The 15,461-nt window shown below is 31.7% G+C and overlaps 2 long non-coding RNA genes across 2 annotated transcripts; one reads left to right on the top strand and one right to left on the bottom strand.

The window, feature by feature from the left end:
• The first annotated feature begins 716 nt into the window (after nt 1-716).
• Nucleotides 717-4,652, top strand: LOC110733275. Its single transcript, XR_002513623.1, has 5 exons — nt 717-1,417; nt 1,508-1,600; nt 2,153-2,283; nt 2,363-2,713; nt 4,481-4,652. It is a non-coding gene; the product is annotated as an uncharacterized LOC110733275 (long non-coding RNA).
• A 1,981-nt stretch (nt 4,653-6,633) lies between these two features.
• LOC110733667 lies at nt 6,634-14,905 on the bottom strand. The gene is made up of 4 exons (XR_002513660.1): nt 14,518-14,905; nt 13,622-13,679; nt 12,790-12,919; nt 6,634-7,148 (listed from the first exon to the last, which is right to left on the bottom strand). It is a non-coding gene; the product is annotated as an uncharacterized LOC110733667 (long non-coding RNA).
• Between the last annotated feature and the right edge of the window lie 556 nt (nt 14,906-15,461).

Genomic DNA, 15,461 nt, shown 5'->3' with positions numbered 1-15,461 from the left:
GTAATTTTCAAAAAAAAAAATAGAAGGTGGTAATTGCTAAAATGGACATAACAGAAGGTGGTAATTGTCAAAATTTCCTATTATTTAATATTTCCTCCGTTTTTATTTAGTTGATACGTTTGATTTAGGCACACATATTAAGGAGAGGAGAGAGAGTGAGAGAGAATGAAAAAGCAAGTGAGGTAGCTTATAAATGTAAGGTATAAAATTTACCCCAAAACAAAATGTGTCAACTAAAAAAGCTTCCTACAAAGAAATACGTGTCAACTAAATAGAAACGGGGGTAGTATATATATATATATATATATATATAACCTAATCTCATATATGACCTAATTTCTGATATTTATAATCTAATATCTAATTATTATAATCTAATTTCTGACAATTAACACCTAATATATGACAATTATAATCTAATACCAGATAAATATAACGTATTACCTAACCATTATTATCTAATTTCTGACACTTATAACCTAATTTATTATATTTATAATCTAATATCTAACTATTATCATCTAATTTTTGAGAAATTTTTTTTTTCCTGTTTGTATGACCGGACTCACATGAATCCGTTCTACACAATACTTTATCTTTTGGTAAATAATTGTTAGTTAATATCTACAACCTAACAATTAAATTAGAAAGTCCCTAATAATAATGAGTTTGTAGGGTCGACCTCTCAACAACCTAAGAAAAGAAACGGTAATGTGTTCTACTTTCTATTTTGTTTTCTATTTATAGTTTTGTTTTCTAGCTGATTTGTGTAATGTATTTTCAATTAGGTCCATTTCGTGGTCCATGTAGAGCACTCAAGTATAAAAAGTTGTGAAGCATTCAACCCGGAAAGCTCAAGGTTAATATTCCTCCAGCATTAGGAGCTGTTGTGGGTGAGCGTACAAATCAATTTGTTGCTGAGTGTGCTTATTGGGTGAAGGAGATTTGCCCCCTTGATGTTTCTAAATGGAGTGATATGCCTGAAGGTATTTTAGATCGATTATATGCAAGGATTAAGGTATATAATCTTGAGTTGCATGATTCTATTCTGTTACATGGTGTTATGTCAGATGGTATTGTTTGACAGGCCATTTTTATTCCTTTATGCTTGTTTTCTACTAGTTTTTTTTTTTTTTTTTGGTAATTATTAGACAAACACTTGCTATTAAAAGGTTCATATCACTAAATTTAAATATTCTCGTAGTCAAAGTACGAATTGGATGAAGGTGCACACATTCACAAAGCAATAAAGATTCAATGCTCCACCCTTTATAGGCATTGGAGAGAAAGGTTGAAAGCTGACTATTTTTCAAATAGAAAATCTTTATAAGAGGCAGAGCGTGCTTGCCCACCTTCAATAAAACTTGACCAATGGAAGTGGCTTGTTTATAACTATTGGAGCTCTCCTAAGCAGAAGGTAAGTAATGGGAATGCTCTTGTAATCAAAATTCTGCAATTGGCATTTCTTCCCCTTTACTAATCCTATATGCTATTTTGTAACCTTTAGGAAAGGAGTGAGAAGAATCGGGCAAATGCTTTTGCAAAGAAGATCAAGTCGGCATGTGGTGCGAAATCAACAGCTCGCATTATTTATGAATTGGTGAGTATAAATGTTAAAATTAAGTCTGTAGAAGTTGTCTTTGCTGAATTTGTCTCTGTCTTAGCTGTTTTATCTGTCTATGTGAGTTGTGACTGTGAAGCTCTGCTGACTGTATTCTCCTTGATCTTCTGATGAGGTGAAACAAAGATTGTCATTACTCGGTTTATTTGCCACTTAAAGCTTCTGTATAATAGCAGTCTGATCCATCCATTTGCTAACATTTCTGAAAAAAGTGAATCTTTTTAACCTTTATATTTTTGTTTCCAGGCTCAACTGTTGCTAATCCATTTATACGCTGCATGTTCATATTGCTAAGAAGTCACATATTGTTAAAACATAATGTAGCATGTAGAATTGTTAATCCCTGTAGCCTGTACTAGTATCATTTTGGCTTAATTTGAGCGTCTGCATCTGTATTTAGATGGTAGGATTATGTATTTTGTGTTTTATATTAACATATTATCTGAAATGGATTGTATTAGAAAACAGAAATACCTTCCTAAATGGATTGATCTTGCTAAAATTAATAAGTTTATGTATGTGATTTGATAGGAACTTGAGGCACAAGCTTGTGAGTATGAGAATGAGGTCACTGAAATCAATGGTTCTTGTTCAAATGTAACCACCTCATCCCAAGCTAATGATGATCCCATGTATTTAAAGTTATGGGAGAAGTCAAATAGGTATATTGAATATTTGTCTAATGCACGAACACTTTGTTTTTCTTTATTTTAAAATTTTGACTTTGTTTTATCTTGTAAGGTATAAAAATGGGAAGCTTGACGATGAGGCCGAGGAGAAGTTCAAGGAATTAAGGGAGTTGCATGAGAAAGAAATTGGTGAAAAGGGGATTGATAATCTTACTCTTGAAGAAGCTTATGTGAAGGTTCGTGGACATCGTTCAGGTTATGCCCGAGGTTTAGGCAAAGTGCACCCGGTGTCGTCTAAATATGGAAAGATAGGAAGAGCTGAGCTGGAACAAAATGTTGAAAAACTACAATATGAAAATAATATGATGCGAGCTGAATTGGAAGCGTCTAAGAAGAAACAAGAAGACCTAGAACAAAAGCTTCGGTTAGTCATGGAGAAGATTGGCCTTGATGCTTAATAGAGGTAATATTTTCTAGCTCACTCTTTGCATAAAATTGCCTTGTGGATGCATTTTCAAGCCATGGTTATGTTAGCTAATATTTTCAAGCCATGAATGTTTCCTTGAATTTCAATATTCTTGTGTATACATGGTACTAAACGTGAAATTCTTGTGTATATATGGCATAACATTGTTTTGGTTGCATGAAGTGTTGCAGACTGTTGTGTTGTGGACTAAGAATATGATCAGTACCCTTTGGACTATGAATATTCTGACTTTTGGCTCTTTTTGGCCTCTTTGGATCTTAGTTTGCCTACCTTGATTGCATTAAATAAGTATCATACATCAAATCATATCATTAGAAACTCTGTAGACCTAACTTCTGGTAAATGAAATAAGTATGCATGTAATTAGCTTCGGATCGGAATTTTTGTTCTACTTGAATTATGCTATTAAATTGAAGGCACATACATTAGGTGGTCTGAAAACATGAACATACTGTCAAAGTACTTATTATATCTTGATTTCGACTTTTATATTGTCAAAGTGCTTATTTTAATCCTTTTTTTCCTTAGACATTTATTTGATTGAATGAATGAGTCGTTTAATAAGTATCTACTGCTTGAATAAAAGAATTGAATTATCAGTGGGTGCCATCACTTGCAAACAGAGGGGGGCAATATTAGAAATGCACTCGACTAAGGGCCTGTTTCGATTGACTGAACTCAGCTGAACTGAACCGAACTGAACTGAACTGAACCGAGCTGAACTGAACTGAACTTATTAATTAGTGATTTTTAACTACGGATTAGTGATCTTTGATTATTTATTGATTATTTATTGATATTTATTACTATACATATGTGTATATATACAAATGTACATATTAAAATATTTACGAAAAATATACTATATAATTATAATTATAAAATGTATGGAAAATATATTATAAAATGTATGGAAAATATATTAAAAACTTGAAACCTCTAATTTTCTCAATGAGATTAACATTAGAAATATGTTTCAAAAAAATAGAACCATTTGAACAATGAATTGTATCAATATTATTATTGTTATTATTATTATTATTATTATTAATTATTGATAATTATTATTATTATTATTTATTGATTATTATTATTAGTATTATTATAGTATTATTATTATTGTTATTATTATTATTATTATTATTATTTATTGATGATTATTATTATTTATTGATTATTATTGTAGTATTATTATTATTATTTCAATTATTATTGTTATTATTATTATTATTGTTGTTAATATTATTATTATTATTATTATTATTATTATTATTATTATTATATACTATTTATTATTATTATTTTTGATGTTGTTGTCGTTGTAATAAGATCTTAAAAGAGTGAAATTTGGCTTTATATCATTAGCAATATCATTAGACATAAATTAAGAGCCGAGCTGAACTGAACTGAACTGAGCTGAGCTGAGCTGAGCTGAAGTGAACTGAACTGAACTAAACTGAGCTGAACTGAACTAAACTAAACTGAACTGAAGTGAATTTCAACGGAACAGAACAGGTCCTAACTCGTACACCCCTTTTTAATATTGATTTCATTTCAGTTGATCTTGTATGCAGTTGCAAGTTCGGCTTGTGACCGTAACTATGTGTGTTTTGTTACGTACGAAATCCTATATGCTCTGTCTTGGAACTACTCGTCTGAGAGCAATGTATATTGTGTTTTTTTTTGTAGATAATACTCTTGTTATGAATATTGTAGAATAATACTCTTGTTTTTTTTGTCAAGTTTGCAATTAGGGGATCATGTCAATGTTTTGGGGATGGAGGACACCTAAAGGCTGGTTGCAAGGATGAGAAGATTGCTTGATAGACAACTTGGTTAATACTTTTGTATATATTTGCTATTAAATATTATTAAATATAATACTTTTGTATATACATATAATGACAAAATTAAAATTTATGCCTATTAGCACCTACTTCTTCTGTTCTTTTTTACTTGACCTGTTTCTTTTCTCACGTTTGCCAATGCAAAACTTTAACGATCAATAACTTAAATTCTCTATAAGTAAAAATTATAAAAGTTATATATTATAATAGTACTTATTAAGACGAATCCAAAAAGATCATACATGAATATATTTTTCCTTACATCTTAATATATTATTCACAAAAGACGGTCAAAGGAGGGGTGGTGAATAGTGTAAAAGTCAAAGCGGGTCAAGTAATAAAAAACGGAGGAAGTATTATAGAAAATTTATACCTATTAGCACCTAGAATTATTTTTTTTAAAAACGAAAAATTGAACAAAGAGGGCGGTGTTGATTTTGCCCTTTTAAAATATGATCAAACAGGGCGAATTTTGAGCAAGGAGGGCAATATGAATTGACTTGTTTGAGTTGATTACGCAGGGCAAAAACTTTTTGTCCTACTTGATTCAATCAAAGAGGGCGAAAATTTTGCCCTATTTGATTTTGATCAAAGAGGGCGAAATATTTTGCCTTCTTTGATACTTAACAAAGAGGGCGAAAAATTTGTATGCCCTTTGAAGCTAATAGGGTGACTTGGAGGCGATTTTAGAATCGCCCTCTTTGCCTAATAGGGCAAAATTTGAACCTAAAAGGGCGATTTAAATTGCCCTCTTTGATATAATATCTTGTAGTGTAGTAAAATAAATTAAAACTACCTTATTTTCAATCAATAATATATAATAAAGTAATTATTATTTTTTTCAAAAAGAAAAGGGTAGGGCAAAAATGGAAGAGTGATAACAAGAAAGGGATACAAAATTAAAAGACCGAGCACTACTTTTTTTTTTTTTGGGAAGTAAACACTACTTTTCTTATCGATAAAAAAAAAGCACTATTTAAAAAAAATAGAAAATAAAATAAAAACCTCATAAGAGGGGAGGGCAAAAATGTAAAAGTGATTTAAAAAAAGAGGTAAAATAGTCTATCATGATTCATACTTCATCCGATTTTTATAGTTGACACCGTTTGACTTTTACACTTTTCACATATTGCACTTTGATTAGCTTTTGTGATTAATAACTACGATAAAACATAGTCATGTAGGAACTTATTTGGATCGTCTCAATGTATATTTTACTAATATGCACTTTTTATAATTTTACAATATTGTGGATTTTGACGAAGCAGAGCAAGTGTCAGCAGATGGAGCAAAGCAGCTCTAAAGAGCCAGACCTTAAAACAGTGACTTTCCAGTTTCCATTCTCATTTTTATAGAGTATAGATATGGTGTGTTTATTGTATTATTAATTGTAAATATATACGATTCATGCATGCACCACCATATGCTTTACACAAGGGCATCCTCCTCGCTATTTACCGACCAAGGCATAAAAACATACATATTGAAGGCAACAATCTCATGATTATCAACTTTGTTAAAAGTTTAATTATGGACAGCCCTGTGACAAATTGTTGCGGATAAATACGTGAAGTTAATTTTGACATTAAAAAAAAAAAAAAAATCAAAATCAGCAAATAAAAAATTACAGAGTAGTATAATGATAGTCATTTCTAAGATGACTACCATATATAGAATCATCCCTTGAAAGGACCTCAATGTCGAGTTGCTAGAAAGGTCATTCTCGGTGTTAGAATTTATAAAACTCCTTAAATTGGAGTGTATTTTAATGATCTTTATTTATATGGTTACAAACTTACAATAATACTACATGGTCCATGACTCCATGGCCAAAAAAACTAGATGTTATTTATAAAACTCCTTAAAAAAGGACACGAGTTGAGCACGAATCATATATACCATAGGTTAGAGGTTACCATGGCCTGGCATGAACAGGCCCTTGGGCGTTGCCAATACACTATACAAACAGCAACTCAGCAAGACAAGAAAATTAAATACACATACACCTATCTATGATCTATACGACTATATTCAAAATTGACAAATTAATTTGTCAAAATAACTAGATGTTGTGTATCACCGTAAACCACATGGAAGACTAAGACTTGACAGCATTGAGTGTTCCATGACACAATTTTATAATAAAGTAACAGACTGTAAAACAAATAGTAGAGAGAGCAGAATACTAGCTACATTTTATACTCCCAAAAAATAAAAAGATAGAACTGAATCAAGATAATTCAAATTAAATTAAGATTTACTTCTCTTCCAGAAAACAAGGAGAGAAAAAAAATGAGTGAAGAAGAAAGAAACTTGGCTGTTTCAATCATTCTGGCACACAATTTATTCAAGTACACTGATGATAACAACAAAAATCCATCTGATAACTGGCTCTCACAGGTATGTGTACCCCTCTTTTAAGTCTCAAATTGTGTAGTTCCACTAACAAGTAGCGATTAATAAAGTCCGGGTTTGGGTCTGTTCAGCAAAACTAGTTGTCGTAGTATCTAGTCACTAGCTTTTGATGCTTTTGTATTGCCTGCTTCACTAATTTAGTCTAGCTGCTGTAATAATAGTTGTTTGAAGAAAAAATGTGTCAATACAGGTTAATGGAATTGTATAGGGAAGTTCATTTTATACAAAACACTTAAAAAAATATAAAAATAAAATAAAAATTATTTCTACATAATGAATAAATAATCATTAAAATGAATACATGATTACATGCTGTAACCAATTTAGCAAGAGAGATAAGATAAGAGTGCAAATACCAACTAGAAACACTTTTTTTTTTTAACATCATATTCTCCATAATAACTGTATAATTAACTAATTAGAATTTGGAGTAAATACTGTCTTAACTACGGACCTTTTCTTTATTTTTTATTTTTTTGAGGGATAATACTGTCTTAACTTAGTCAAATCAAGAACTCCAAAATCTATTGTATGAAAAAGTATACACAATATAGTACAGCAAGCAATTAAGACCTTCTAAAACAGCTATAAGATCCAAATAGAACATTGTATTACTTGGAATATGAGCGGAATTCAAATATAATATACATATCAAATCTAGGCAGTTTCCAATTGCCTTGTACGTACTATAAGATAATACGAGCTGAGCTCAATCTAATGTGTTTTCTATCTGAATTTTGGAGTCATAGATGAATGAAGAAGAAGAAGAAACACCTAATAGAACTACATTTTGAAGTTCTACCACCTATTTAGCAACTAAGTGCTAGACCTTTACCGGTTTATCCTCTACTCGGTAGCCTCGAGATTTTGAGTTGAAGAGTTAAAAGACATGAAAGTAAATCATCAAAACCAACAACCAATTTGATAAACCAGCAGAACTACCAAACAAAGCACTAGACAAGATAGAAAAGTGGCTAATTCAAGTAAGATATATACTTCTAGTAAACCTTACTTATAATAGGCCAGGCAAATTTAAGAAGTCACAAAATTACCCTAGCTAAAGAAAACAACATTCCAATTGTGATCATTAGAATGTGCAATATTGACAAGTATAGCTATAGTGCCCTATCCATTGCTTACGAAAAGATATGGTGGTGCACACATTAAAAGACCAAATTAAAATGGCACGATCGAAGCACGGCTCTCTTTCCGCCATAAATATTACTTGAAACAACACCCTACCCAGCCAAGAAGATGAATTAACCCCACTAGTAGTAAGGTAACGACCTAACACCAGCTAGTGGCCTGATGTAATGCTTTAATGTCCCATATCTAACCAAATAAAAGTCACCTCACACAAAAAATACAATAATAAATAACAGTATTAAATAAAATAAGGGCCCACTTTTTTATTAATAAATCTTTAGATTGGCTAGTTGGCAATGTTGCATGCCCACTTTTTTTTTTTTTTTGGATCAAGGTAGAGAAGATTATTAACCATCAAAATCAAAAAAACAATATACAACTACATCTCAAAAAACATAGGAGACCAACTTCCACAATCAAATTTTGACCAAATAAAAAAACCTTATCTTATCCTTTCTCTTGTAACAAGATCCGGGAGAATATCCAACTAGAGTATGTCTATTTGGTAGGCTAGCTAGGGCAATCAATTTAACGGGGCGTCTTACTGATGTTAATGGAGCTATTAGTTTAAGGAATTGATGCTTTTTTTACTTAATGGAATCTAATAGTGTGTTTTCCTAGCTAATTATTATATAATCAACTAATATATCTTGAGCTCCAAGAAGCATCTCTACCATAAGATATGTTGCAATCCCAATATTTAGGCAGGTCTTAATAATACAAGGCTTTGTCTCAATGGTCATTGTGTTTGTGTTTCGAGTAATTTAAAATACACAATCATGGATCTATTTCATTGTGCATGATTTCATTTCAAGTAATTTTAAAAACATAACACACTCTTTCATAGCACCAGAGAATATACCAAACAAGAACTTTGGAAGAATGAAAATGTCCTACTATTTGGTTAAGCAAACCTGCAAAAAGGACCAGATAGGTTAAGCAACAATAAGTTAAGCAGCCTGTAAAAAGGACCAGAACTCCTAGTATTATTTATCCGGAGGTAAGGAGACTTAGACCTGTAATCAGGAGTCTCTAGCTTGCATAAGCTCATTTAACAGCGTAACTAATAAGGCAATTGTGAAGAATACCATGTCAAAAACTTTTCTTAATTTCTAATGGCATATATATCTAACACCCTTGCTACATAATTCAATCAAAAGCAACATTAGGAATTTAAGATAAAGCTCTTCTCTTATTAACAAATCTCAATATAATGGAATGTGGAAGTCTAGCAAATGAAACAATGTTCGACTGAAATATAAGGAAACAGAACCAAATTTTACTTGGTCATGTCATAGGGCATGGCCTTCAAACAAAAGGTGAGTAATCTGATCTATATGTAAGCCAATAAGCCATGAATGTAAAATAAAGATAGAGTCCGCTAACGGTAGTTCATAATAGTTATTGCCCTAATACATAATCATAGCTCGCAGGCAACGTGACCACTCATTTAGGAAAACAAAATAAAAATTGGATAACAAAGTAGTAACTATCCAGATGGCACAATTTACGCAAACATCATGACCTCCAAAAACAGAAAAAGTTAACAGGATTTCAATGAGTAGTATACCAAGAGTCATGCAGCCATATCATCAAAAATGAATAAATTTATGGGACGCCCTAACCATTGCTAAATGAATTGATTACACAGCATAATCAAAATCTTAGTGGCATAATGGTGGAAATTAAGTATCTTAAGCTTTGTAATCCACTAATAAAGCACCAATAATAAAATAACAAAATGTGATCAAAGCAAGCACTTCCTTAAAAAGAACAATGGTGCAATAGTACAACCTTCATAAAAGGAATATGAAATGTATTAGAATATGGAAGAAAGAGCACCTAGTCCCAAATTCCATATAGCTGTAGTAAGTTCAAATAAAGAAGCAAAAACAACATATATAACAAACAAACATAGCTAAATTAATCATCCAGTTATGATATAAAAATAGGGGGCTTTACATTCCTCGAACACCATAAAAGAGGGAAGAGTAAATTCATCCACCACCACTGGCTTTCAAAAATAATGTCAAGTGGATACTAATTAAGAGTTGAAAAGGGAAAAGAACAGAAAGCACATACATAAATCATCATGCTACTTCTATTTGCATTCTTTTACAATATAATCAGCCATTAAATCTCGCATTGCTAGGGTAACTTAGCTAAGGCCCAGCAGCTGATAGAAGCAACAACTACATCCTTGTACATCAAACAGAAGAACTGCCAACTACAAACAGCCAATTGAACCAACAACCAGCAAAGACTAAATTCTTCATTCAACATATTCTACTGAAAAAACAATATTTTGTATTCGACAGCAAGACTAAATTCTTGACTAAACTTCTCAGTATGAGCATCAACATGTTCTACTGAAAAAACCAATATTTTGTATTCGACAGCAAGACTAAATTCTTCATTCAACATATCATTGACTAAACTTTAACCTAAGGTTTAAAATTCCTAAGAATAAAGCCTTATATTGTATACCTCACCAGAATATCCTCACAAAATATTGTAAGGATTGACATCAAATTAGCCTCACAATACCACCATTTCAATTCACGGGCTATCAACATGACCAAAAGCCTAATCTATTTGAGCTAACACTTTCATCCAATAAGGCTTACACATAAACAATGAAGGCTCCCTAATACACAGTACAAAATAGGAAGCTTAATTATTTTTACAGCTAGTTTTCATTCTAATATACCGCTACACCTTACAACTATGTTAAATGAAGCCATTATGAATAATGAAGGCTTTACCCACCTTCCTTCTTAAAAGCGAGCTAATTGTAGTTACTAACATATGCATTGGAGTTAGTTAGCACAAGATTACCTTTCAAATTTTTCTAAAACTTGCCCTTAAAATCAAAATGTTTGTCATCAATCCCTCCTCAAAGCACAAATGAAAATCTAAGTTGTCAAAGAAACACTAACTAACCAAACTTTTGGCTCAAATGTTCTCCAAAATTGATTCCTAAGACTAATATTCTCCATATACCTAAAAACTAGCATTTCAAGCCCTAGTCTATGTACTTTTAGAAGGTTATAGTCCTTATAGATAACCAATTGACAACCTCCAATTATGATAAACTCAATAAACACCTGCCAGTTATCGATTGAATAAAAAGGAAGGCAAGTTCATTCATCGAAGAAATCAATCTCCCATAATCTAGCATCATTAAGCACAATTAAATTATCAAAGAAATCCATCACATAAATCTTTCATCTTGAATAAATCTTATAAAAAAAATCCAGAATGAGTTACAGGCTGAAATGAATGCAATTAGCAGAAAAACACCTCATAGGATCTGGTCTGTATAAAGAAAACAAATTTCTCGTGACCTTCCCCACCACTAAAGAAAAGAGAAAAGAAGAATAAAAGGTTCTAAAGTAAACAGACAGCATAATCAGAATCCTTTCTCTAATACAACAACATAAAGAAAAAAACTTTCCTTTATTGTGTTCCTTCAAACTCTTAAAACAGCCTTCCTAAAATGTATCAAACCAAAATATTTTGCATACAATCATTTAAAGTTAAGGAAGCTTCAAAAGAAAGCACCTAATTAAGCATAAACCAAAAGTATAATATAGTATAAGGAATAAATACTATCATACTCGTTCACCATTTATACTCCCTCCGTCCCTTTTTTCACTATTCATGTATTAGCTTTGAGCCTTTGACCATAATTTTTTACCAACGTAATAAAAACATATTTTATCATAAAATATATTGTTAGACAGGCATTAATATACAATTTTATAATAGAATTTTAAAAATAATTTTCATTAATATTTAATTATATAGATATAAAGTCAAACTATTGCGTTGGCATATGTGCAAAGTTGACTGTGTTAGTAAATATGGAACAAAGGGAGTACTAAAAGCTCTAAGTTTGATTTTACTCCTTGTGAGCTTGTTTTCTCTAAACTTACAACTCGATCAAAAAGTACTACTCCTTTTTATGTCTACCCTTGATTTCCATCAAGCTCAAATAAACACCTTTCCCATGGTGTACTAAACAACAAGGTTGCTTGGAGAAAAAGAGGATGTTAATCAAAGAACATGGGAAAACAGCAATCCAATGATGGAGAGCACAAATAAGTTTTGGCTGTAGGAGCGTAGGAAAATAAAAAGGGTCGAAGGAAAGACCTACCAAACATGATCTTGCTTAATAATAATATCAATACTCTATATCGAATCATTCATATAGTTGCATGCAAATTTTCTAGTATATACTATATATAATACTTTATAAAACTGTATTTTTGAGAAAAAAAATGAATCAAAAGTTTTTACTTGTAGTATTTCAATACACCAAATAAAATCACTTGCTTGGATCCAAGACAATTACAAAGGGTGCTTATATATATATACTGGAAAATGCTTCATCTCAAAACATCTATACTACCTAGTCAAACAAACTAGGTTATTCATTCAATCATTTAAATTAGCAAGCGTCAAAGGAAGGCAGCTAATTTGATATAAATCTAAACAAAACAACAATATACACATGACAATTAAGAGACAAAGAAAAAAATGCACCATCAGCCAAGCTGTAAAGTTTGGTCTATAAGACTATAACTATCAATCACATGAAGGATTACGAGTAGTAGAAAGAGTATGTCTATATCCACGTACCTGCTGAAGCGATTAGCACTCTAAGGGCCATGCACATAATTATATTCAAGTGTTCTAAAAATGATGTTCACCTTCATTTGTTTTCACATCAGCAAAAGAAACGAAGAATCGTCTTTGACAAGTACATTGTCTGCAAGAAATTAAAACATGATTTTTTTGTTAACCGTCTTTGACAAGTACATTGTCTGCAAGAAATTAAAACATGATTTTTTTGTTAACCAATTAGTCCCGCTAATAGTGATTGGTAGTTGGAAAGCATATCATGTCTTTCTTTCAATATACGAGATAGACAACGCTAATAATTCCCCAAAATATTATCCAATCACCAAACAACCACGAGTTCATATGCAATAGTGCAAGTGGAAACTTTGGTCTATCACCACAACTAATGAGACACTAAATTAAGCTAGCTAGTTTTAAAAACAATCGAGCTGTCGAGTTTTAAATGCATGTTATATACACAACTCCAATCAAATTAAAGCACCATAGAGTTGATCAAATAGCATATGATAATGACACACAGCAGCCGAAAGTGCAACACATAATCAACAAATATTGGTAACAAATTAGGTAACGATAATTAGAACAAATTTGGTTTTAAATTAGGAAAAGTCTAAGCCACAAGACAATCACCTCTCACATATGTAAAATACTCCACTAATAATTACAATTTAAATATTAGATAACTTCTAAATCTAATACTATCCACACATAAGATATAGCACGATCAAAAAAACAATTAACATTTGTAGTAGTATTTTTTCATGAATTAACACATTGCTTGAATACTAGTAATAAAGAAGGAATTGTAGATTTATGAATACATACATACCAATGATTCGATTCGAGTATGAATAATTCAATTTCTGGTGTTCCATGTAAATGGTGAGCTGCAAAAATAAACAAATTGTTGTAACAAACAAGTTGGAAATGAGAGACAGATGATCATGTCAGTTTGTTCTCAAAAGAAGGCATGGATGGCCTGGATTAAGACGAAAGGTAATCGAATCGACACGGGCACGGGCACAGCCGTGAACCAATGTACGGGGACCATTACTAGGAGTAGACGATATGATCCATGCGCAACCAACAACATAGAAACGAATCAAGCAAAAAAAAAAAAAAAAAAAAACAAGGTAACCTAATAATGTTAATTAGGTAGGCTATATGAAGCTGATTAGCATGGTCCTGTACTGTATTAAGGTGATTAGTTTAAAAATCCCCCTCAAAAGTCACGCTACATATCGGAATTTGCAAACTAAAACAACAAACTCTTTTATCAAAATAAAAAAAAATAAGGGAAAATAAAAACATACGGATATAGTGTTATTACTGATTAGTAATAGTAATCAATAGTAATTTTTAGGATCCAAGAATCCGGAGGGAAGCTCTAACCACCTGAGCTGTTTCTAACTCTCGTAGTCGATAATAATAATGGAGAGGGTTGCGTATAATGGATAGGGGTTCGGGTGGGGTTGGAGTTGGAAGGGAAGCTGACAGAAAGAGCAGTGAGCACAAAAAAGGAATAGTATACCAATAATCTTCAACCTCGACTTCCGATGTTTTCAACTTCGGAGATTAAATGTAATGTATGATTTTCTGGTGTTGGTTTGGGTTTGCTAATTGCTATATATATATATGTATATATATACCATTTCTGCCTTTCTGTGCTCACTCTCTTCTGTCAATTTCTCACTCCTCCCACCCATTTGTAAAAATACGACTTACCAAATTGGGTAATATTTCAGTACCCACTGATTTTTTGCAAAAACAAGGGTTTCCTGTCTTTCAGATCTGCAACTGTACTAGTTTCCAGGTTTTTTATTTTCACATTTTTAGGGTTTTTTCTTTTTGGGTATTTGTGAAAATTCAACGACAACAAAAAAAAGAAAATTAAATTCTCAGATTAAAATTTAGATACAAAGACATGCAGAAAAGAATCAAGGGGATAAAAATGTTAAATCGAACAGTGCGAAAACCGGCACTGCAAGAATTTGAAAAAAAAAAAAAAAAAAAAAACTCAAGAATCAGAGACAATTTTTTAAGAGAGAGAAAGGGAAAGAGATAAGTAAGTTGGTTATGGGTTGTGTTGATGGGTTTGATTTAAGTTTTTTTAGAGGAGGTGTGTGTGTGGTGGGGGGTTTAAGCTTATTATTTTAGAGGAGAGAGAAAGTAAAGACTAAAGATGTTTGTTTTTGTGGGTTGGAAATTTGGGATGTGGGCAAACTGGGCATGTGGATACGTGTGGGTCTTCTCTTTATGTTCCTTGTCATTTTTTTTTTTTTTTTTTTTTTTGGAGAAGACTCAAGATTTTAAACTTATGAGGTCAATGATAATAGATGAACGTTTTGGTTTACATGTTTCTTACTTTTAACTTTATTACGTAGTACTTTGGTTTTCAATGGCTGGGGATTTTTATTATACATACAATCACACATACATATTATACAGACATGGATATGTACACTTCAAACCTCACTGATGATTCATGTTATGCTCAATGGTCACATCGTCTTAGCCTTAAATCCTCCCATTTACTCCAATTGTTAGGGCTTCAATGCCACTCATTTGAATGGATTATAAATGGTCATTATTGTAAAGGATAGTCTTGTTATTCATGCATTACACTCCTTTTAAATCATTATTGATTGTGATATCTATCTAATAATTTC

The sequence above is a fragment of the Chenopodium quinoa genome, unplaced genomic scaffold (genome assembly GCF_001683475.1).
Source record: "Chenopodium quinoa cultivar QQ74 unplaced genomic scaffold, ASM168347v1, whole genome shotgun sequence".
Taxonomy (NCBI): domain Eukaryota; kingdom Viridiplantae; phylum Streptophyta; class Magnoliopsida; order Caryophyllales; family Amaranthaceae; genus Chenopodium; species Chenopodium quinoa.
Note: the sequence above shows the minus strand (reverse complement) of the source record. Positions and strands in the feature narration are given on the sequence as shown.